General features: G+C 43.3%; 1 long non-coding RNA gene across 6 annotated transcripts in view; it reads right to left on the bottom strand.

Annotated features, from left to right (window-relative positions):
* LOC103658908 overlaps positions 1-21,968 on the bottom strand; it is a 251,229-nt gene that overhangs the window by 182,742 nt on the left and 46,519 nt on the right. For all 6 annotated transcript variants that reach the window (XR_005838556.1, XR_567333.2, XR_005838555.1 and 3 more), the window contains exon 3: positions 13,094-13,212. This is a non-coding gene — a long non-coding RNA (uncharacterized LOC103658908). The remainder of the gene's footprint in view (positions 1-13,093; positions 13,213-21,968) is intronic.

Genomic DNA, 21,968 nt, shown 5'->3' with positions numbered 1-21,968 from the left:
GCAAGGGGCTACAGACTATACTGTGGCCAGGTCAGACCTGGTCAAGGTTCAAAATCAAGTGCCCTTTACTTTACAATAAACCAAACAGAGTTGTGGGGGGGCATCAGCACAAACCTACCACCCCTAAGCAAACCCACAAGAGGTGAAAGCCAGAGAGCAAGCTACACGGCATTTCTAGAATAAGGCAAAAATCACAGGCATTTCACAATTAATTTGGGGAGGACCGAGCTTATCAGAGAATGAAGTTAAGGCAGTGTGGTTATGCAGATTTTCTCGTTTCATGACAATCTGTACCCAGGGATTTATTGAGAGGAAAGAAAATAAATGATTAAAGGCGCATGTAGGTGTTTAATGAATATCTATTGAATTAAACTGGATTAAGTTAAGGACGACCTAGTCTTTCAATCATATAGGCAAGCAGGCCGTGACCTGTGGACTTAGCTGTCTTTCTGAAAGGAAAGTGGCCAATCTGGTAGCAGCCAGGAAGCAGTGGGCACCGTGTCCTGGCAGAATTTGCCTGTGGTTGCAGCCCAATGGGTGTGACTTCATCTGCTAGAGGAGATGGCCTAAGAACACCCCGGAGTAGGCCAAGGGAAGAGGTTTTGGCTTTCAAGAATACCCTTACTAAGCAGCCCTGCTTGGCCGTGTGCCCTGTGATGAGGTCTTCTCTGGTTTCCAGGTATTTTCTTACCAGAGGGGCGCCACTGCAATATCCTGCCGTGGCCCTTCCCAGTGCAGATCAAGAGCGGCCTGGGGCAGAACCGAGACAGGTTTAATGAGACGAGGGTCAAACGAGCCTCACGGGCTGGGCGCAACACTTCTGAGACTGCCTAGTGAGCAGAATGCGCAGGGATCCCGAGAACGAGGTGCCATCCTGGGGCTCCTCAGAAGTTTTCAGCCGCCTCTAGGGAATGCCATCCTGCCCCAGGAATGAATTCAGCATTGCTCGGAGGGAAAAGCCATCCGTTCGGGGCTGTCCGCTCACAAGTGAGTTTTCCCCAGAAGCTTTTTCATGAACCACGTCTGCACCAGGCATTCACTGCCGTCAGGGTCGGGCCATCTTATATACTAACAGAACAACGAGTTGCTTATTGTTGTTGATAAAGAATGCAGTTTCTCATTGGTGGAAACCACCCCTTGAGTGATTCATGTAGGCTGCACACAGTGGAACAAAATAAGAATGAGTAAGAAACCTCCAACAGCACTCACCATGCGTCGGTCACAGAGCTAAAGGCTTTCCACATGAGAACTCATTCAGTCCCACAGCCGCCCGGGGAAGTAGGTGCTATTATCACCCCTGTTTTATAGGCGAGGATCACATGCAGTAAGTGGCAGGACCAGCATTTGAAAGCACACAGTCTGTTACCAGAGACCATGCTCTTAATTGCCATAAACACTGCCCTAAACAGGGGGGTTTTGTCCTGCAAGTGAGATCATGTGTATAGAAGGCATGTGGAAGGCACCCAGCACACATCATTATTGTTACACCAATAATATCAGGTCTCATCAACATATTACAATCAATAATCATTACTAAATTGATTATTTCATATAACTGATGGTAAAGGTGATCTCATTTGACCAAAAATCACAGAAGAACTAATGACAAAGGAACTGGACCAGTGGTAGCCAAGGTTCTGAGTCTGCTTCTAACCCTGAGTCACTGATATACTAATTTACAGTTCTGGATTAGTGTCTCTAGGTTCCGACTATAAAGACAACTCCTCAGGCTTCTTGGTGATCTGGTTTTGACATCTTCAAATGAAACACCAAGAGTATGTTATTGCACAATTGACACTAAAGTTGCTGAATATTAAAATAGTAAGATTTTTTAAAAAGAATTTTGAAACAAATCAATCCCAAAAAATAAATTTATCATCAACCACTTTTTTTTTTAAGACTTTTATTTATTTGAGAGAGAGAGAGAGAAAGCACAAGTTGGGGGGTGCAGAGGGAGATGCAGACTCCCCACTGAGCAGGGAGCCAGATGCTGGACTTGATCCCAGGATCATGGGATCATGACCTGAGCCAAAGGCAGACACTTAACCAACTGAGCCACCCAGGCACCCTATCAACCACTTTCAAATGTGGCTTCCAGCTGCTTCCATGTACAACTCAAGAAAGGAAACTGTGTCATTATAGCATCCATCCAAGACAAAAGATTTAGCAGCCAACTGAAGAAAACCTAACTGGACATATATTTAATAAGAATCATTTAAGTGTGAAGGCTGAGAAATGTTATGGCCGATATGTGAATGTTCTGTGCACCCACCAACGAACCACAGGACTCACTACACCTGCAAGCAATGGGACAAGAGGTTTTGCTCATATGTGGGCACAACCAAACCAACGTTGAGAGCGTCCGCACTCTGTGGCAGAGCAGTACTTACAGACAGGCTCTGTCTGCCTCTCCCCACCGACAGCCATAGAAATGGCCCAGGAAGGATGCAAAACTTCTCTGAATTGGGCTTTCACTGAATCTGGGGACTGCCAGAGAAATGAGTAGGATTTGGGTTTATTTTTGTTTATTTGTTCATCTGTGTGTTTATTTGCATTTTAACCAGAGCAACTTTCTGAGTGAATTTACAGGGATGAGGGCTTTCTCTAAAGATTTTTCTTTCCCACTGGAGTATACACCGCCATTTTAAGGAGCATTTCTATCAGCCATGAGGCTTTGCTTGCAACTTTTTGTGTAGCCATTAATGTTAAAAACAGAAGCTATGGCATCCATTTGCATTCCAGGCATAAAGGAAAACTGTTTCCCTTGTTAAGAAGGCTCCTGTGTTTCCAGCAGTGCCCCAGATGCAATGTTTTTTTTAGGTGGAGGGAAAGGAAGGCAGGCAGAAAGTGAGCCGAGAAATGGCTTTTTTTCTAAGTGTGGCAGATCATTAATAATCGGTGAAGGATGGACTCAAGAAGCCTCAGCGCACATATTTCTAGGGCTGAAGTTGAAGACTTCATTAATATTCTGGAGGAATATTGCTCCCCTGAAGTTTCCTCGCGGCCTCCGATCCAGCTCAGCACCACATAAACAACGAAGGGGCAGTAGATTCTAAGATAGTCCCAGAACTTTATCAGTGTTAGAAAGAGAAGCCTGGTTCCCCACGCCGATGCAGAAATGAGCTGGTTTGCTTTGTTGTTAATCAGTTCAGGTTTAGCCTCTTGACTCTTCAGGCTTATATAGTGTTGCAAAACGCTGAAAATCCATTTTGTAGGAAAATGTTTAGCTCTCGTAACGTAGAGTGTGCCTTATTTCTTTTAACCACATTTAGAACTACTTCAGCTTGATGGAGTTTATCAGCCCATGCCAGAGGCCTTTCCAATTTCATTTTAGTCTGACTAAAACCCACTTACCCCTAGAGGACTGAATGCATGGATAGGAGAAAAGACAGCGTCTCTGTTTTGGCTACAGAGGGCTGGAAGGAGAGAAGGGGGGGAATTTCTCATTGGTTTCTGTAGCAATGTACATAAACAAGTATCAGGAGTGGTCCCAGGGCCGGCTAGGAGATGGACACCTCCATACCTGGATCTGGCATGGAGTATAAAGGAGGAAAGAGGGGAGATGGAACTTTTTGCTCATTCTGCCTATCTAGGTGTAGAGTATTGGGAGGTGGAAGACAGCATATCAAAGGAAAGAAAATTGGGGAGTGGGGAGAGAAATTCCTTTGTTTTATGCAAAAATCCCTCAAGGAGAGGGAAACAAGCAAGCAAGTAATAAATAATATGCCCACGTGTAGCCCTGAGCCCAAGCAACACTCACAGTCTAGACCCTTGCAGATCTCCTCTCCCTCCAGCCCCACGGCCTTGAGCAAGCCACTGGTCAGGGACGGTGGGTGGCTTTCCTGCCAGAACACCCAGGCCTTCCAGCCCTGGGCAAAAATATCCACGTTGGTACTTTGTAGCCTTCTGATAAGAACAAGCCCTGTTTGTTTCAGTACTAACTTCTCCGCTCCCTCAGCGTCATTTCCATTCTACTGTCATCCTTCTCCAACTTTTCTTTTTTTAAACCCTTGAAGGAAATGTCACCGAAACATAAGGAAGAGATCATTAGTATGTCTAACAGTGGACATTTTTTATTATGTAGAGCTCTGAATCCACACTGAACAAAAGCAACTGTTCAGAACCCTCCAAAAAAAAAAAATTGCCCAGCAATTTTAACTTAATGGGCAAGATTAATGGATTGTCATATAATGTGAAGGGAAAGTATTAGAAAAAAATGAAAGTGGCTCTACAAAATTGGTTTGGAACTGGAGTCTCCGTGAAGGCCCTTCAGCCGGAGGATTACTGTCTGCCGGGCTCGCGGCTAAGCAGTGTATTAATCTGAAAGCCATGCCTTGTACTGATACCCAGCACTTAGTGGTTGGTTTTATGTTAAAAATGCTTAGTCTGAAAACCTGTGCTGAAAGTTTGCCCAAACATCTCATAGTTGATTGCAAACCCGAGTGCCTGGGGGCTCTGAGCCCACACCTCAAGAATGTTGGTGATTGGGTGACATTCTGGCTCCACACCTGGATTTGTCAAGGCCTCTTAACGGCTGCTGGGAATGTGCCCTGCCTGGGGCCCGCTGCCCTCCCCCATCACCCCTCTGACAGATGAAAACACAACAGGGTCTGTTGCCTGACTGACACATTCCTCTCCTGTCTGCCTCTGAAAGGACTTTATTTAACAGTCCTGGAGTCGGGCTTTTGACTGACAGATTGTGAAGGGTAAAAGTCATTCGGTTCCATTAAGCTCTGTAACTGCTCTGGAACAAAACACCTTTAAAAAAAAGTGTCGGGGGGAGGGGAAAATAGAGCTGTGGAGAGTGGGGGCATGAGCTTTAGGGAGAAAAAAAGGGGATTCTTTTCAGGTTCAAAAACAATCCTTCTCTTTGCCTTCTGTCTATCAATTAGGGCGGCGTTCCCAGAGGGAATACAGGCCTGGCCTCATTGGTGTCATTCAGTTGCCAATCTCCTGACAGGGACACCAAAGGGCCTCATGTAGCGCTGCGGAAACTGTCTGTCAGGCCATCAGCAGCTGCTATGACGACATCACCTCTGTTTTTCTAGGGCTGTTATAGAGAAAGGGGGGCGGGGGGCTCACCCAACAGAGTCGAAGAGTCTCAGCTCCAAATCTCGGTTCATATTTTCCTTTTACAACCCCCCCACATCTCTTCAACCCCAGGGTGAATTTCTTCACAAAAACAACATCATTTCCTTGCCTGGCTGGGCTACGGAGTAAATAATAACTCGCCAGCCAAGGACACGGTCTTGGGTGTTAGAAAGGGGTTCTGCTTCAGGGAAAATTGAAGTCCTGACTGAATGCATTCAGTGACTGGTTCACACGAGCCCAGAGAAATGCCATTTGTGGTGAAAGGTGGCTCAACCACCCGAAAGGCCTGCCTAGGCAGAGCTGTGTGAAAAGCAGTGTGGCCCCACAAAGGGCTTCCTGCCAAGCCTTAACCTTGTTTGGGTTCCTGTGGCTTTCATTCCCCCCTGAGTTTTGCTTGGAGCCCAAAGGCTCAAATAGAGCTCAAAACTCTAAGCCAAACTCAGCACCAAGCAACCACTTCCCACTTTTCTGTTTTTCTGCCTTGCTCTCTCCTTTCCCCAAGGCCAGACACACATAAGTTAACTTGGGTTTGCCCCAAACACTCCTTGGCCTCATCGGATCACCCTGAAGACCCAAAACTACAAAGGAGGGGTGCATTTACCTGAGCTCCTGGCTTGGCTGGGGAAAAATTGCCTTCCTGTCTCCTACCTCCTCCTCTCCTCTCTCTACCGTTTCTGGATTCTGCCTGAGACAAGGAAGGTAAATCAGAGCCGTGATGGCAACCTGCTTTAAAGATACGTGGTTGCCTTCTCGTGTTCTGTGATAGCTGTGTTTGTGATTGTGAGCATTTCCCTGGTAGCCTTTTCACATTACACATCCTTCCAAATGGTAATGACAGCACTTTGTACCAAACTGAGTGCTGGAGAGCACCACTGCCAAGCCCCATGGCTAGCCGTTGTGTTGCAATACTTCTGCTTCGCTTTAGGGAAGGGGATTACTGTGCTTCACACTTTCACATGAACTGTACAAAATGTTTAGCCAAACCCTGTAAGAACATGTCCATAAAGCTCTCTCTGTGCTGCCAGGGCCACGTTGTCTATCTCTTTCCTAGAGCTTATTTCTTCCTTCATTCCGAAGCCTCTGCAAGGGTTCTATACTGCCTGATCATAAACCCCATCTGGAGTGGCTGAAATCTGTCCACATAGCAATACCCCGGTCTCAGGCACCCAGATGCTGGGGCTCGGTCTGTACCACCCCCATGAAAACCATGCCTGGGGAAATTCGGAATAAGCCAGATTTTTGGCACTGGGGTTGTATGCAGAGGAGCAAGTGGACAGCATCATTAGAGAGAAAGAGGCAAACTTGATTGTCATCTTGCTGCTCTACAGCCTCAGGAAGACACACTCAGGGTCCAGCCCTTTGCCATCTGCACCAACAGAAACTGCAGCCGTCATGGGAGGCACTGAGGGTTTGCTAATGAACGAACGTTTCCAAACTGCTTTGCACATCTTTGGTTTTGATCGCTGCACAATTTCATTACTCAAGCCCAGAGGAAACAACCTAAGGGATTGGGCAGGAGGCGGGGATACACACAAAGAGCTTTGACTTCCTGGGGGCGTCACTGCAAAAGGACTTCAGTTACTGGGTAAAAAGATGCTGGGAGTATTTCACTTAGGATGGATTACTTCAAAAACACACTTGGAAGCCGCAAGTGAACAGATGCTTGGAGCTCCTGAGTGCTGAATGGCGACATGGGTTCCCATCCTGGGGCTCCACGTCACTCTCCAAAGCCCTAGAACTCCAGCCCTTCTCTTCATGATTTTTCACAAGGATTCAGATCCAGTATTGTGATGCTCACATTTCTGGCCTTACCATAGACAATAGTTTCCAAATGTTTCTCAATAGAAGGCCCAATAGTATAAGATCTGAATATCAAACTGTCTGTGCTAGAAAGACAACCATCTTTGTTTACTACTTTCTCAAGGAATTCCTGACTGTTTGCATCCACCTTGGGTTTACATAGCGCTCTGGCCCCACATCCCAATATCTACTATATCAGGCACTGGGTCTCTTCTGTTTTTCTTTGCACTGTGCTACCAGGACTTAACCGGTCCTTTGGGCCTTCAAAGACAGTGAGGCTTCCTTGCTTGTATATAATATCCATTGGGTACTACCTTCTTTGACTTGTGTATTCTTATAGCATTTCCCATTGACTGGTTACATTGAAAATAACCTTAAACCAAACCTATTACAATTCAAATTCAAAGGAATAACTGGTTGCTACTATTGTCTATATATAAGTTTAGACAAGTCCTCTAATTTATATGAGAGGATACCCCAACTATGAACCAGCCTACTCTTCTCACATTCTTATAAAAGAGCAATAAAATCTATCATAAACACCACTCTTTCATCTTTCATTTTCACTCCCATGCAAACCATGAGGCTCGGTAAGAGGCACCCAACAAAAAAATACCTAACTTCTTCCCTACTTTCTAACTCAGGATAATGCTGAGCCAGGAATATAAATGCTCAGTGTGTTGCCTTGTGCTAAGAGTTACATCTTTCTGTCTCTCTCCACAACGGGATAGAAGTAGGGATTTGAATGACCACCTATAATACCCACTGGGACAAATCCTGTGAGGAGAACTCTAACATGGTCCTTGGAATGCCGTGAATTTCTAAAATATCACATATACCCCTACTCAAAGGTATATAAAATTGCATTATTTTAAAAATTATCCAGATTTTCTATTAGCCACACTCACAGCTCTCATGATAAAACAGTAATAACTTTGAAGGAATTGGGATACAGAATGAGTCAGGAAAAAAAAACAAAAATAATTGACTAAGAAAAAAATCTAATATATCAGCCTTAAATTTAAATATGAGAAGTATATTCTTGGCACTGCACAGACGCATTTTGGAAAAGTTCATTTGAAAAGATAAATGGAATTGATCTATTAAAAGTACAGAGACAGCTGTCAGATCCTTAAATAGTAATTAAGCTACATTTTTCCAAGTTAAGACCTTGAACCTCAGCAATGATCTTAGACCAGGGATTAAAGATACACAGGCACGTTAATCTTGGCTTCACCTTCCTAGACCCCATGGATTATAATGACTTTACTAGAATAATCATTATATAGGAGAAGACTGGCTTTTTAAAAGGGAACTTCCTAAGAAAAGTCATTCTAGAGGTAAAATTAACTCTGGTTGGAGGTATTGCATATTGAGCATTGAGTGCCCTCTTAACAGCAGGGGACTATAAATTTAATCCCAACATTTAAGACTTCTGTTGCTTTTATACAATTGACTGGCTTTGAAAAATACTGTGCCCTTTAACTTTCAAACACTTGTTTTGTTCTTAAATATAGAAAGAGAAGGAATGGGAGGAGATAACAACAAGAAAAGAGGTAAGAAAATAACATGGCTCAGCTTGTTACTGAGGTTAATAATGATTCACCTCTGAAATGTGCATTTATCAGCAGCTCGGTTCAGGGCCGAAAAAGCCAGGGAGCCCAAAAGATGAATGGGAGCAGCACAAAAATGGACCAGTCACAGATGACTTTTCTCAAAATGGTAATATTCAATTAATGCTCAAACAACGCAATGAGAGGGAGCTTAGATTGTTCCAAAATGAAGTTGAGTACCGTAGAGCTTCCACAGCCGGAAGGAGCTAATTGTCAAACATATTCTGTCCCATCACCTTTTTTCTTCCCTAACTTCTAACATATATTACATTTTATGCATTTAGAAACTGAAGCAGTTTATACGAAAGTGCTGTTTAACGTTTTGTGAAAAAAACAGATTCTCACAAATCACAACACCCTGAGAAAACATGTCTTTAATTGGGACCAAAAGCCTAGCATTGTTTGTATATTGAAAATGAGTGTGTTTCATTGAATTTCATGGTATATTTATTATAATTTTAGAGGGAGTAATAGCTATTAAAGAATCTTTGGCAGAGGATCTTTGTTTTAAAATGTTCTGAGGACCGAGGCTCAGTTTTCTTGCTCTGAACCATTTGTTTCTCTGTCAAGTGGTGTTGACAAGTTCACAATACTAAATAGCCAATTCTTATTCCTTTCTGGAACCTCCTTATCTTTCTTGGGAAATGGGGAGCTTTTCAAAATCTCCAAGTTTCTGCAAAGACGCTGGAGGTGAAAGAATCAAGAGAGAAAACTCTGGCTCATCTTGGTTTTCATTTGTTCCATACACTCGATCAGAACATTTTAAATTCTCAGTTTTCCATAAGAACCAATCAACACTTGACCCATTTCCTAGTCATCTCACAGGTGAATATGTGAGTGTAGAACTTGAGCAAAGGCTGACAAGTGAGAATGGTGTAAGCCACAAACACACTCATGATGCTAAAAGATGTCCCACCTTGCTTTTTTTTTTTTAAAAGATTTTATTTATTTATTTGACAGAGATAGAAACAGCCAGAGAGAGAGGGAACACAAGCAGGGGGAGTGGGAGAGGAAGAAGCAGGCTCATAGCAGAGAAGCCTGATGTGGGGCTCGATCCCGTAACGCCGGAATCACACCCTGAGCCGAAGGCAGACGCTCAACCGCTGTGCCACCCAGGCGCCCCCCCACCTTGCTTTCTAATGCTCTCTCCCACAAGGACACCATGGCTAAGGCCTGGTCTCTCTCTAATTCCCAACTGCATAAAGTGAATAGTATTTCATAGGGGTCTTGCCCAGACAGTGTATACTTATGGCCTTTCTCTGAATGCCTGATCAAGATTTTCTATGAAGTCTTGATCTTTCTTCCTGTTTGTTTCATGACCCAAGCTACAGGGAAAATCAAAATCCAAGCTGGGAGCCAACGAAATGCCTAAAACCATCTTTTCCAAACTGCTGTGTTTGTCAACGTCAAGCAAATTAAAGCTTTTCTTCAGTTCTTTTAGATGCATGTTCATTAAAACCAAGAGCTCTTTCTACTGTAAGTACTTGAGATGTTTATATAATTAGCTGTTTTTCTAGAATAGTCACCACTCATACACTTTTAAATAGGTGTCAGAAGACACTATGGTGCTCTTAATGTTGGTTTGACATTTACGATTTGGGCTGCTAACGGGCACGAGCGGCCTTCACGCTCCGTGGATGCACTGTCGTTCGTAGTGTGCTACACTGTGGTATCCGCCTGCAGTCCGATGACGAAGCGACTGCAGCCCGAGCACCAGCTCCTCAACAAGGTACTTGAAAGAGAGTAGATCCCCAATATAACACAATTATGAATTCAATAAATACCTATATAATACCTATATAGGTATAATAAATACCTATATAATAAATACCTATATAAACCAGAGCAATTCAAGCTCCCAGTCTGCACCCTAAGTATCAACCACCACACAGAGAAAAGGCCAGAAACAATAACGTTTTCCTTTTAGGCTTGGATTGGAGTGTATCCTATCATCACTCTTTATTACTAGTTTTCTTTTCCTTTTTAAAATTTTATTTATTTATTTATTTATTTAGAACACAGGCCAGTGGGGGGAGGAGCAGAGGGAGAGGGAGAGAGAGAATCTTAAGCAGGCTCCCTGCCCAGTGCAGAGCCCAATGCAGGGCTTGATTTCAGGACCCTGACACCATGACCTGAGCCCAAATCAAGAGTCAGTCACTTAACCGACTGAGCCACCCAGGCGCCCCTATAACTGCTTTTCTATAAGTATATGAGTATAATTTCAATCTTTAAAAAAAACCACAAAAACTTGTTTTAAGCAAACACAACAATGGCAAGGAGTCAGTTTGAAATCAGTATGACACCAGAGCATAAAATATGCACTTACTACTTAACCTTATCTTCAGGTTTATAGTATGCCTCTATGCAAGTCTGAGATATAATTTATAATTATGACATTTCCCCTCCTGTCGAGAGTCTATTATCTTTGCTGGAACTTTATTTTCATCTCTATTAGTTAAAAAGCAGAGGAATTTGGCCCATAATACAAAATAAGAAATGGAACCAACTGTTAAAAAATATAGACCCACCATCATCAGTAGAGCTAGCACAATGACAAGATTTGGGTAGCAGGTCTTTGGCTGTTTTCAGAGGTCCGATGTGAAGTAGAGACATTGAGTTCAATTATGTAGCTATTTTAGGTTTGGGTGCCTGACTTGAAAGATTGGGATAATTGTCCCAATTATCCTCTACACGTTGTATGTGCAAATCCAAGCTTAAATTGTGACTGGGCAGAATACTCAGTGGGAAGACAGGAAACTTGGATTCTGTGTGTAAGTGGCCCAATGATTTAGCCTGTAATGTTGAACAAGTTACAACCACTATGTCTCAGTTTATTCATCTTGCAAATAGGGAAGGAATCCCTACTATAACTATCAGTTACCAAGAACTACAAAGTGCCAATCAATTTGCCAAAGTACATTGCATTGGCGAAAATGAAGGCTATTGACATTTCTGACTTTGAACAGCAAAGTTAGAATACTTTCTTAAGGGGTGCCTTAAGAAAGCACCTGCCTTTGGCTCAGTTCGTGATCCCAGGGTCCTGGGATCGAGCCCCACTTTGGGCTCCCTGCTCAGCAGGGGGCCTACTTCTCCCTCTCCTCCCTGCTTGTGCTCTCTGTTGCTATCTCTGTCTCTCTCAAATAAATAAAATCTTTTAAAAAAGAATCATTTCTTAAATAAGTTGTTTTTTTTAAAGATTTTATTTATTTATTGGAGAGAGAGAGAACATGAGGAGGGAGGGTCAGAGGGAGAAGCAGACTCCCCGCTGAGCAGGGAGCCCCATATGGGGCTCGATCCCAGGACTCTGGGATCATGACCTGAACCGAGGGCAGACACTTAACTAACTGAGCAACCCAGACGTGCCTTAAATAAGTTGTTTAAATGGAAGGGACAAAATGCTAAAAGCATAGACAATTTTAAACCTTCCCAGTAGCCACCATGACACTAATGGAAGATAGTGTGGGTGAGAAAGCATCACACTAGAAATTAGCACGTTCTTCCCATAACTAGCAATTTGCTCTAGTCCCTATGTATGAGTCTTTACTTTACCAGTCGTGGGTAGGAAGCCCTAGGAAGCAGGGAGAAGCCAAATTCGTGGGCATCGTCTTTCTATCGAAGAGTTCGCATTCTAGTTGGGAGTGCTGGGGCTATTTATTTTTTCTTTGTGTGCTCAGCTTCAGTTCTTCCTCCTTTCTAATAATGGTGCCCTAAATATTGTTTGAGCACTCCCCTTCCCCCTCACTCCTTGCAGTTTAGGTAGGACAGACCCCACCCCCATCTTCAGGGCACATGCCCCACGCCCAGCCAATTAGAGCTATGTGATTTGTTCAGGAGTGGTTCACAGCCAATGTGAGCCAATTTAGCAGACAGAAGTGTCTTCTTCTTTCCTCTGGATTTGGAACTGGGAGATCAGTTTGTAGGGTTGGTGCCAGCCATTTGTCCTCACCAGGCAAAGCATGCCTGAATAACGGAGCCAGCTCAAAGAAAGGCAAGACTGAGAAATGGAGAGAGACTATATAGATCTCAAGAGCATTGTTAAAGCCTCTGGATCCAGCTGAACTCTTAGGTTACTGAGCCAATAAAGTCCCCTTTTTGCTCAAAGTAGTTTGAATTGAGTTTTCTGTTACTTGCAGCTGAAAGAGTCTAAACTGATATAGGACGACAGACATGTAAGCAATCTCAATGCAACGTGATAAATTCTAAAGTGAAGAGAGAAACTAAATGTTTGGAGAGCTCTGGACAGAAAGTATTGCTTCTTCAGATCTCTATCAATAGAATGACCAAGTCTGCACAGATAAATTTTAAAGCCCCCCAGTCCTGAACCCATCTCAGCCCTCCATGGTTCAGGAAAGCATTTGCTCCTGACAGCCTCCCTTTGGCGTCCAGGACTGCTACACAGGACGTAAGCATGCCCCTGACGGCTCATTTACTAGGAAAGCAGGGTACCTTTCTCTGCATCCTAGAAGATTCCATCAGATTATTAACACAGTGGGTCGCAGTTTGTAAATGCAAGCCCATGGCCAATTAGTGGAAGAGGTGAGCTTGCCAATCGTAATCACCACACCACCTCAGACTCTTCCAAAACTTACCTCACAACATTCCTGGGTCTTTAGGTAAATCCTTAGACTTGAGGCTTAACAAAATGAATCACACGTGTCTTCCTCTCTGATGTGATGTGCACTGGTCTGGGTGAAGCATCGTAGCTGTTCTATACAAACACAAAAAGCATTTGAGTACATAAGATGATGGGTAAGATAGGAGGGGTAATAAGAATCAGAGAAAGTTCCTGGAGTTGTCATCATTCTGGCAGTGGATCACTTTCTGGGGTTCCTTTCATGTAGAGCCTACAACTGGGTTATTACAAATAAGCACAGAGTTAATCCAGAGAATGGCTTAGTCTCGTTCCCTCAACATGCAGATCCTTCAGCCAGAGATGGGGGTTCCTCCACACACCAGGTGTCATCTGGACAAAGGGGGGGTTCTGCTCTCCTCTCTCTCCAGGCTAATTGCACATTTCAGATGGAGTGGAAATAAAAACCCATCATCCATTGCTGCTGCTGCCGCTGCCACAGCAGCTCTCAACAGAGGTGACTGGCTTCTGGCCATCCCCATATTCCTCCCTTTCAGTGCATTCATCATTCTGGTCATTAGATAGTGACAATATTAGCCAGATAACCACAATCAGAGCAGAGAGACAGCATTCTTTAATGCATTCCCAATACTGACCTACCCAATGTGGCTGGTCACTCTGAAGAAAAATCATGCAATTATTTGCACCACAGCATCTGTGTGTGTGTGTGTGTGTGTGTGTGTGTGTGTGTGTGTTGGGGGGATGGCAGGGGCAGCTCCTACTAGAAGTCAGGTGCTATGTTAGGTGCTCTGCTTGCATTATCTTGTTTTGTTTTCACAATCATCCTGCCACATGAAAACTCTATTATCTCTATTTTACAAAGAAACTGACACTCAGAGACATTAACTTGCCCAAGATCACACAGTTAACAAGCAGTGGGACCCGGCCTCAAATCTGGAGTCTGCATTCTTACCCATTATGCCCAGGTACCTCCCCCAGTTTTGCTCTTTTTCCAGAGATGATGTAATTCAATCCTATCACATACCCACTTTTTTTGGCTTGACAGAATTTCTTCCCTGACCCCATTCCCAGCTCATTCTGCTCCTTAATCCCGAGATAGAAAAGTAACCAGATAAGACAGTATACTTGTAACTAAAATAACAATGTCATTCCCAGAGTGCTGCTGGGAATGCACAAAAGTGCTGTGTGTTTACACCGACAGTGTATGTGCTTGTGTGTTTGGGTGGATCCAATACATAAGATCCTCTCAAAAAAGATCTTGAGAAAATATTTCTCCATCCAACAAATTTTTACTGCATATCTCCCATGTGACACTGGAAGAATACTAAATAGTTATGTTAATCTTTGGATTTCTGGGGCAGACACGTAAACAGGTACAAAGAGAGAGAACAGCAAACTCCAGAAATGTGCTGTCCACCAAATCCTTTGACTACAGTGTGAAAGGACTGGAAATATAGGACAAAGTTTTGAAGGAAGTAACATTTTAATTAAACTTTGAAGACTGAGAAGACTTTTGACAAGTATAGAAGGGGAAGAAAAACATCCAGGGAATGCTAAGTGTGAAAAAATAAGGTGTTCAGCTGAAGTCAGATTTTCATCAAAAAGTCCAATATGATTGGTAGATGAGAGCCTATACAGAAATCTTAGGAGGAGTTGGACAGATAGAAGGGGCCAAACCATACAGGACCTTTATAGAAGACATATGGTGTTGTCTTCCCACCGCCCATGCTACTTTAGACAGCTGCTCCTCTTCCACTGCTTGTGGTCCCCGTGGGGCTGTTATCACTGTGTCCAGGCACCCACGTTGTAGGGTGGGCACATGACCAAGGTGGAGCTCATCAGAGCCAGCATTAATGACTACTCCGGGGCTGGACACATGGTCCAAGCAGGGTCAGTCAGGGCTTCCCTGGATTCATACAACAATATCAGAAAAAAATAGTGCCTCTTTTTTCCCAGGTTGAAAGGATATCAGTTTGGATGTGGGCAGCCATCTTCCCCGCTATCTGGAAAGAGCATGCCTGTAGCGTGAAGCCAGGATAATGAGGGACCTGAAGCCAGGAGACAACAAGAGAAAGACAGGGCCCAGCAGGCATGGATTGGGTCCCTGGGTCCACCTGCGTCTGAACCTCTGGATCCACCCTTGGACTTCTCAGTTGCATGAGTCATTAGCTGATTTCCCTCTCAAGCCAGTTGGAGCTAAGAGTCCTGACTAGTACAGTGATGAGGGTTACGCTAAGGCGTTTGGACTTACTGAGGCAGGGCTGGGAAGCCACTGAAAAGCCTCTCCTCTTAAGTGCTTAGACAGCAGACTTCTACTGCAGACAGAAAGTCTGTGGAGAGATTACACAACCTTTCAGGGGCAGAGGCAATAGCCACAGAACCTTCTAATTCATTATGCAAATGAAGGAAGTTAAACTCATTCTACAGCCACTATAGAATGACATCCTTGGCCGTCACAACCTACCCAAAGATCCACACTAACTGATAACATGAGTTAGAACTACACATTATTCCCAATATAGTCAGCAAACTCTGGATAGTGGATGTCTCACCCCGCAGGGTGACAGTATCTCACGAGGAGCAGGTGACGTGTAAGGTCAAGGAACAGGGCCTGAAATGGCATTACTGTAACAAATGCGAAGGGTCTGGTTACCTCCCTCTCTGAAACCTAAGACATTCGAAGGAAAAGAGGTGCTGAAGCATCTGCAGTTGGCGGTGACATGTGAGAACGTGGGTGACCACCCCCGCCCCCACCCCACACATGCAAAGGCAGGGACCGTGCCTTTTGCTGCAAATAGCTTTGAACCATCTGCTCACCTCCAGCCCTTGCTTCTGTCTTTGAGAAAAAAGAAAACCACTTTGCTCTGAGGCCCAGAGCTAGTGCATCAGGTTACATGTCACTTTAGCGGGTCCATATCACAAGATGAACCCTTACCAAATAGGAGCCACTCAGGGCTGGGAAAAACTTCAAGTGGGCACTTGATCCTCTAGGGCCTCTGGATAAGAGAACATATAAGCCCAGCGATGTGCCTCCTCTGAACTGGAAGGGTCTTACCGTACTGATTTAACATAGCAACAAGTAGACTGAGGGGTGGTATTGCCTCTCCTTGACCTTTGCCCACACCAGCTCCTCCTCCCACCACCCTTGCAGGACACAGAACGAAAAGCCTGGTAGAAGCAGGAGGTCAGCCAGTTGCAAGTCAGCATAGGAGTGCTTAGCCACCTATGTCTGCAAAGGAGGCTGGGGCAGGAGGATGCAGCAGGGAGATCCCAGGACCCACCATGTCTGAGGCTTACAAGACTCAAAGCAGACTGTTGTAGCAATGGCCCCACTACATATGGCTAATTCCCAAACACTCATTTTTCACATTTCAACAACTCTGAAATAGGAATGCATCTGTAATCAATGGTGTGTCATACCTGAAAATTGTTAGCTTTTCCTTTCTTGGGGATTTTTGAAATAATGGTGCGTTTCACGGTCGATGTTTTTGTAGGCTCAACAAAATACTATATTCAGGACCACCTGCTCACGATGTTAAGCTAAAACTCCCTGTCCATTCTCAAGAGACATTTTGTACTCCAAAAGACCCACCACAGCAGTGGGAGCAGGAATCACAAAAACGGGAGAGATCCCGGTGCTGCAAGGGAGGTAAATGGCGGACCCCACTCGGTTTCCTCCGAAGTCGCAATGTACAGAAGGAGGTGTGTCCTGTGAACCATTCACATTTAGAAAATGGCAGACTGCTTCGTCCTAGAGGAAGTCATCAGCTCCAATAACATTTCTCACCTTGATGTTTGGGTTGTTGAGGGCCCATGGTGACTGAGGTGAGAAAATGATGGAGATGTTAGCCATAGGATGATGACCTAACCTTTAGGTAGAACTTCATAGTTCTCAGAACACTTTCCTAAGCATTACATGACCTCAGGCCAGCTGGTATCTTCCCCCTTTGTATATGTGAGGACACTGAAGCGCAAGGTGGCAGAGTTAGTCAATGGTGGAGAAGTGACTGGAGTCCTGAGAAATACAATCTTTCCTTATGACCCTTCAACTGTTCCACAAGAGACAGGAGAAAGCTTTAGCCCTTGGTAGACCTTTCTTCAATCCTTTCGAGCTCACAAAGTAGAATCATGAGAGTGATAAGTCTACTTTTTTTACCAGAAAAAAAAAAGTTAGTAAATAGAGTTAAAAGGGCAAATTCATGTTTAAATGTCCATGTTTAAAATGGTATGTACATTAATATTGATATTTGAAATTTTAGTATGAGAAATTTTAGTATGATTATTTAGTAAATAATGTGTGCCTCAGAGGCACATTTGTTAAATTGATATTTATTTATTTATTTATTTATTTATTTATTTATTTATTTTTACGATTTTTATTCTATTTATTTGACAGAGAGAGACAGCCAGCAAGAGAGGGAACACAAGCAGGGGGAGTGGGAAAGGAAGAAGCAGGCTCCCAGCTGAGGAGCCTGATGCGGGGCTCGATCCCAGAACGTCAGGGTCATGCCCTGGGCCGAAGGCAGACGCTTAATAACTGAGCCACCCAGGCGCCCTTAAAGTGGTACAAATTTAGAAAATAATAAGAGGTTCAAAATGTTGAAAGCAGTTACACAATCAGTTGACCCATCATTAATGAGTGCTTTTGGCAAGCAATACACATGTGCGCGCGTGCACACACACACACACACACACAGAGGCTGTGATGGAAGTCTTCCCTCATGGGAGCAGACAATGCTATTACAATGCAATTAGGGGGACAAGATAAACATTAAAACATATATCAATACGAAATAGTAAGTGACTAGCTCAAATAGGGGAAAGAGGACGAGGCTGGGACTGTCAAGGCAGGCTACCTGGAGAAAGAAGGATAAGAGAGAGGCCGAAAACGTGGTTTGGCTTTGGCTCAGCTGGGAGGAGGCAGAGATGGCATTCCCGCGTCCTGCAAACAGGTGAAGAAACAAAGGAGATGTTATTGAGAGCTTGGTACCTAGCAGGATGCTCAGGGAGGGTCACTGAGGGGAAACAGAAATGAACAGCTGCTTCTGTAGAATAAGTTAGTACAAGTGTGGCTGGAAGAGGGGCTTATAAATAGAGTCCTAAGAGAGAGTCCCAAGCACAGGTTATAAAGTTCCTTGAAAATAAGACTAAGGCATTTGAATTTTAACCTATAAATAATGAGGAGTCACTGAAAGTTTTTGAGCAGGAGAACTGGTTGTGAGAGTGGCTTTACACAGATAATTTGTAACACGTCAGTGAAGGAGCCCACAGAAAATTTCCATGTAAAACAGTGGGAGGGGGTCACTGAGACAGAGACCTTATCTACAGTGCATCCTGAGATGGATACAGCTGCCTTCAGTGATGGCCCACCTGCTCTGTCCTCAAGGACAAATGACAGAGTGTAGGCTGTCAGTGGGCATTCAAGTAGAAATGTCTACCAGCAGTTGAGCTATGGGTCTTGCACTCAGGAGAAAGGCCCAGGTGATATTTATATATAAATAGATGGAGATAGAAATAGATGGTAAATGTTCAGGTTTTCCACATTGATTAATACATGTCAACAGCTAGTTTTATGTATGTGTGTATATCTGTATCAATGGATGATACATAGACGAATGACAGACAGATATGTTTGAAATTTGTGCTTCTGACTCTCTCCTCTCTTTCTCTGATCTTTCTCTCCTCCCTTTCCAACAGTCTAGCCCCTTATGTCACCCAGTAAGTTCTGGCACTGACTTTTTTGGATGATGGCAATTTGCCATTCTAGCAACTAGAAAGACTCGGATATGGCCTTGCTTCTGATCTGTTAGAGTCCCGAAGATAGAAACACTGGCTGAAACCGTGATTTGCACCTTTCGTTCATTTATTCGTGCATCTGACAAATATATCTTGAGAGCTTCCCCTGTGCTGGCACGGCGCTTAGTGCTGGAGATGTGGCTGTGAACGGGGCATTCTTCATTCATCTGTTTAACCAATGTCTCTTGAACACATTCGATGTATGAAGCTCTGTGCAAAGAGCTGTGTTCATCGTGGTTCCTGACTTCAAAGGATCACAGCCTTGCAAGAAAGAAAATAAACCCCTACTGGCAATATCAATATACATGAAGTCATCACCTTGCAGGGAGTCCGTTCACGACTCCAGTCTCAAATAAAGCGTTCCACCCGGGGGAACTGAGGTCTGGGGAGGAAATGCAACCTTTATAACTGTCCTGAGCATGTCGGATTAACAAGTGCTCTTGTAAAAGTAAATGCCAACTGCGAAGCTGCCTATGGGCCCGTTGCCTCCTCAAAGGCGTTTATGTTTATTTATTTATTTGTTTATTTATTTGCTAGATTTATCACACTTGCAGGCTGTGCCATTTGGCCTCGGGGTCAAATAAATCTCTTTTAAAACTTTAACATCATTCTTAAGCATTGTGTATCCTTGCGTGCCCCTGGCAGACCTTTCAAAAGGCTTTACAAGAATAGAATTAAATCCATTTTACAAATAAATACACTGGGAACGTTAGAGTTTAAATGCATCACAGAAGGCAAAAATAAATTCCAGGAAAAACCTGGAGGTAAGATGAAAGTGTCCTACCATCCCTTTTAGAATCCTCAAAATTAAAAAAGAAAATATGGTAGGGGGTAAAATTCTACCTCTCTTCTTCTTGGCACATGTCCCTGTTGCAGAAGGCATTTGCTCCAGAAGGATTTGTCATAAGGTGCAGGAAGACCGCCAAGGATCATAGCAAAGTGCGTAATGGAATGGAATGGAAAACCATTTTTAAGAAAGCTGGTCATGTCATTTGAAAAATCAGCCGAAGCAGATTCATCTCCCAAAGCCTAAGGCTGTCTCTGGGAGACAGTTACACATGAAAGAAGAGCTGACTCTTTGGGCCTCTGGTTCAGGTTATTATTCTACTAACATAACTAATATTGTGTTAAATTATCCTTTCACTCAGTCATCAAACATTTATCCAGCACTAGGTACTCAGCACACAATTAGCTGCCATGGAATACAAAAAATAAGGCAGGGTTTCTGATTTTAAGGAGTATTCATGCAAATTAAAAATCACAGAATAATACATCCTAGAAAAGTTGTTCTCATAGCCCGAGGAAGGTGCTCAATATTAGGAGGTGACTGATTCCTCGTCACATATTCTCAGCCTACCATTTTCTCATTTTCTTTTCCTGTTCTCCAGAAATACCAAGATAGATTCATTCTACTATTAAACAACTTGCTTTTTCTGTCATCTTTTTCAAAGGCATTGACTTGTTTTGGGTAAATTGGTTTATTTAGAAAGACATGGCAATAAATGTTATCAAAAACATGGGTTTTTTGTTCTCATGTTTACCTTAAACCATGATTTTGGATTAACCAACAGATTCCTGGCCCCAACTGCATTGGATAAGGGACCTTCTACTTTACAATTTTTATCACTACAACTAATAAACACCAGAAGCCATGCCTTAAATACCTGTGATACTCTGCCGGTCCCTCCAAAACAAACAAACAAACAAACAAACAGTACTGATTAGGAGTTCAATAAATATGTATTAGATAAGTAGTTGCAAGATCTTGTCATCTTATAACCAACATCTCCTCCAAAATCTCTAATCAAAATATGGCAAGATTTCTATGCAATTGACACTGTGAAGCTAACTCTCCTTCATCGCCTGTTTATATTATACCTTTATTTTCTAAAAAGAGAGTTTTGACAAAAGTTATATGTTCTCAGACAAGCCAGTTTGCCTCTCTGAACTGCGATTTCCTTATCTGCACTGAACTCACGTGCTAGTTTTGAGGCTCTAATTGGATAATGTATCCAAAGTTTCCTTATAAACTGTCAGGGATATGATAGACTAGCAATCTAGGAATGCTGATATATGTTTTAAATATAATAGAAATGTAAAGCTTCTATTCAATATTACTGTCTTCCTATTTTTTTCAAAACAAAAGCTTTTATTATTGTAATTGTATTGTTGGCTTAATAAATGTTAGCTACTATTCAGCTATGTTTTGTATTAACTAAGTCTGGCCAACTTGCCTAAAGACCTAACAATAAATTATACGGTCATTTCTAAAGAACTGCGCAACCTGTGGTCCAAACAACTAACTTAAAAATGAATTTTTAGAACATCACCTATTTACAAGGAGGGGTTATGCAGTAAATAGGGTTAAACTGACAAATAAAAAAACTTATGAGAATAATTTCAAGAGCGGAATGACACATTCTGCCAAAGTCAAAAACCACATATTCCATGGACATATCAAATTGTAACTGTGATTTTTAACAATTTAGCAGGTTTAAGAGTAACAAACTGCAGACATTTTCTTTCTGATTCTGACAGAATCCTTTTAACCAGAATGGCAAATTCCCCATTGGTGGCAGGGGGCAGGGCAGGGCAGGGGGGTGGAGGGGGGGACCAGAGCAGCCACCAATGAAAGATTCAATGTCAACCCCAAGACGTGACTATTTAGCTATGGAATGAGCTTTCTCCAAAAGTATTTGAAATCCTCCATCCAGGCAAAAACCTAGACAAGAATTATTGAATTCTCTAAAGCTCACAGAACTCCTAATTTAATGGAACAATCTTGTCTTGCCAAAATGAACAGTCCTGTTCACTGCCTGCCCCCAGTGACCTCCCAGCCTCATACCTCACCAGCCTACCCATAAATCCTTGGCCTCACCCCCTGGTAAATGCCCACTAATCCCTGGGGACACTCTAGGCACGCAAGACCTGTTTCATGCTATTCGTGAGTTTTGCCTCCACGGCCTCTTGTGAATCTTTCAAGATCTAAGTTCGCCTCCTCTGTGAAGCCCTCCCCACATATTCCAGAGACAATTGCTTCTTCCTTGGGCCTTTTGCCATGTCGGAGCACTGACGGC

Source organism: Ursus maritimus, unplaced genomic scaffold, assembly GCF_017311325.1.
Source record: "Ursus maritimus isolate PB19 unplaced genomic scaffold, ASM1731132v1 scaffold_3, whole genome shotgun sequence".
Taxonomy (NCBI): Eukaryota; Metazoa; Chordata; class Mammalia; order Carnivora; family Ursidae; genus Ursus; species Ursus maritimus.
The sequence above is the reverse complement of the archived record's forward strand: the minus strand, read 5'-3'. Positions and strand labels throughout refer to the sequence as shown.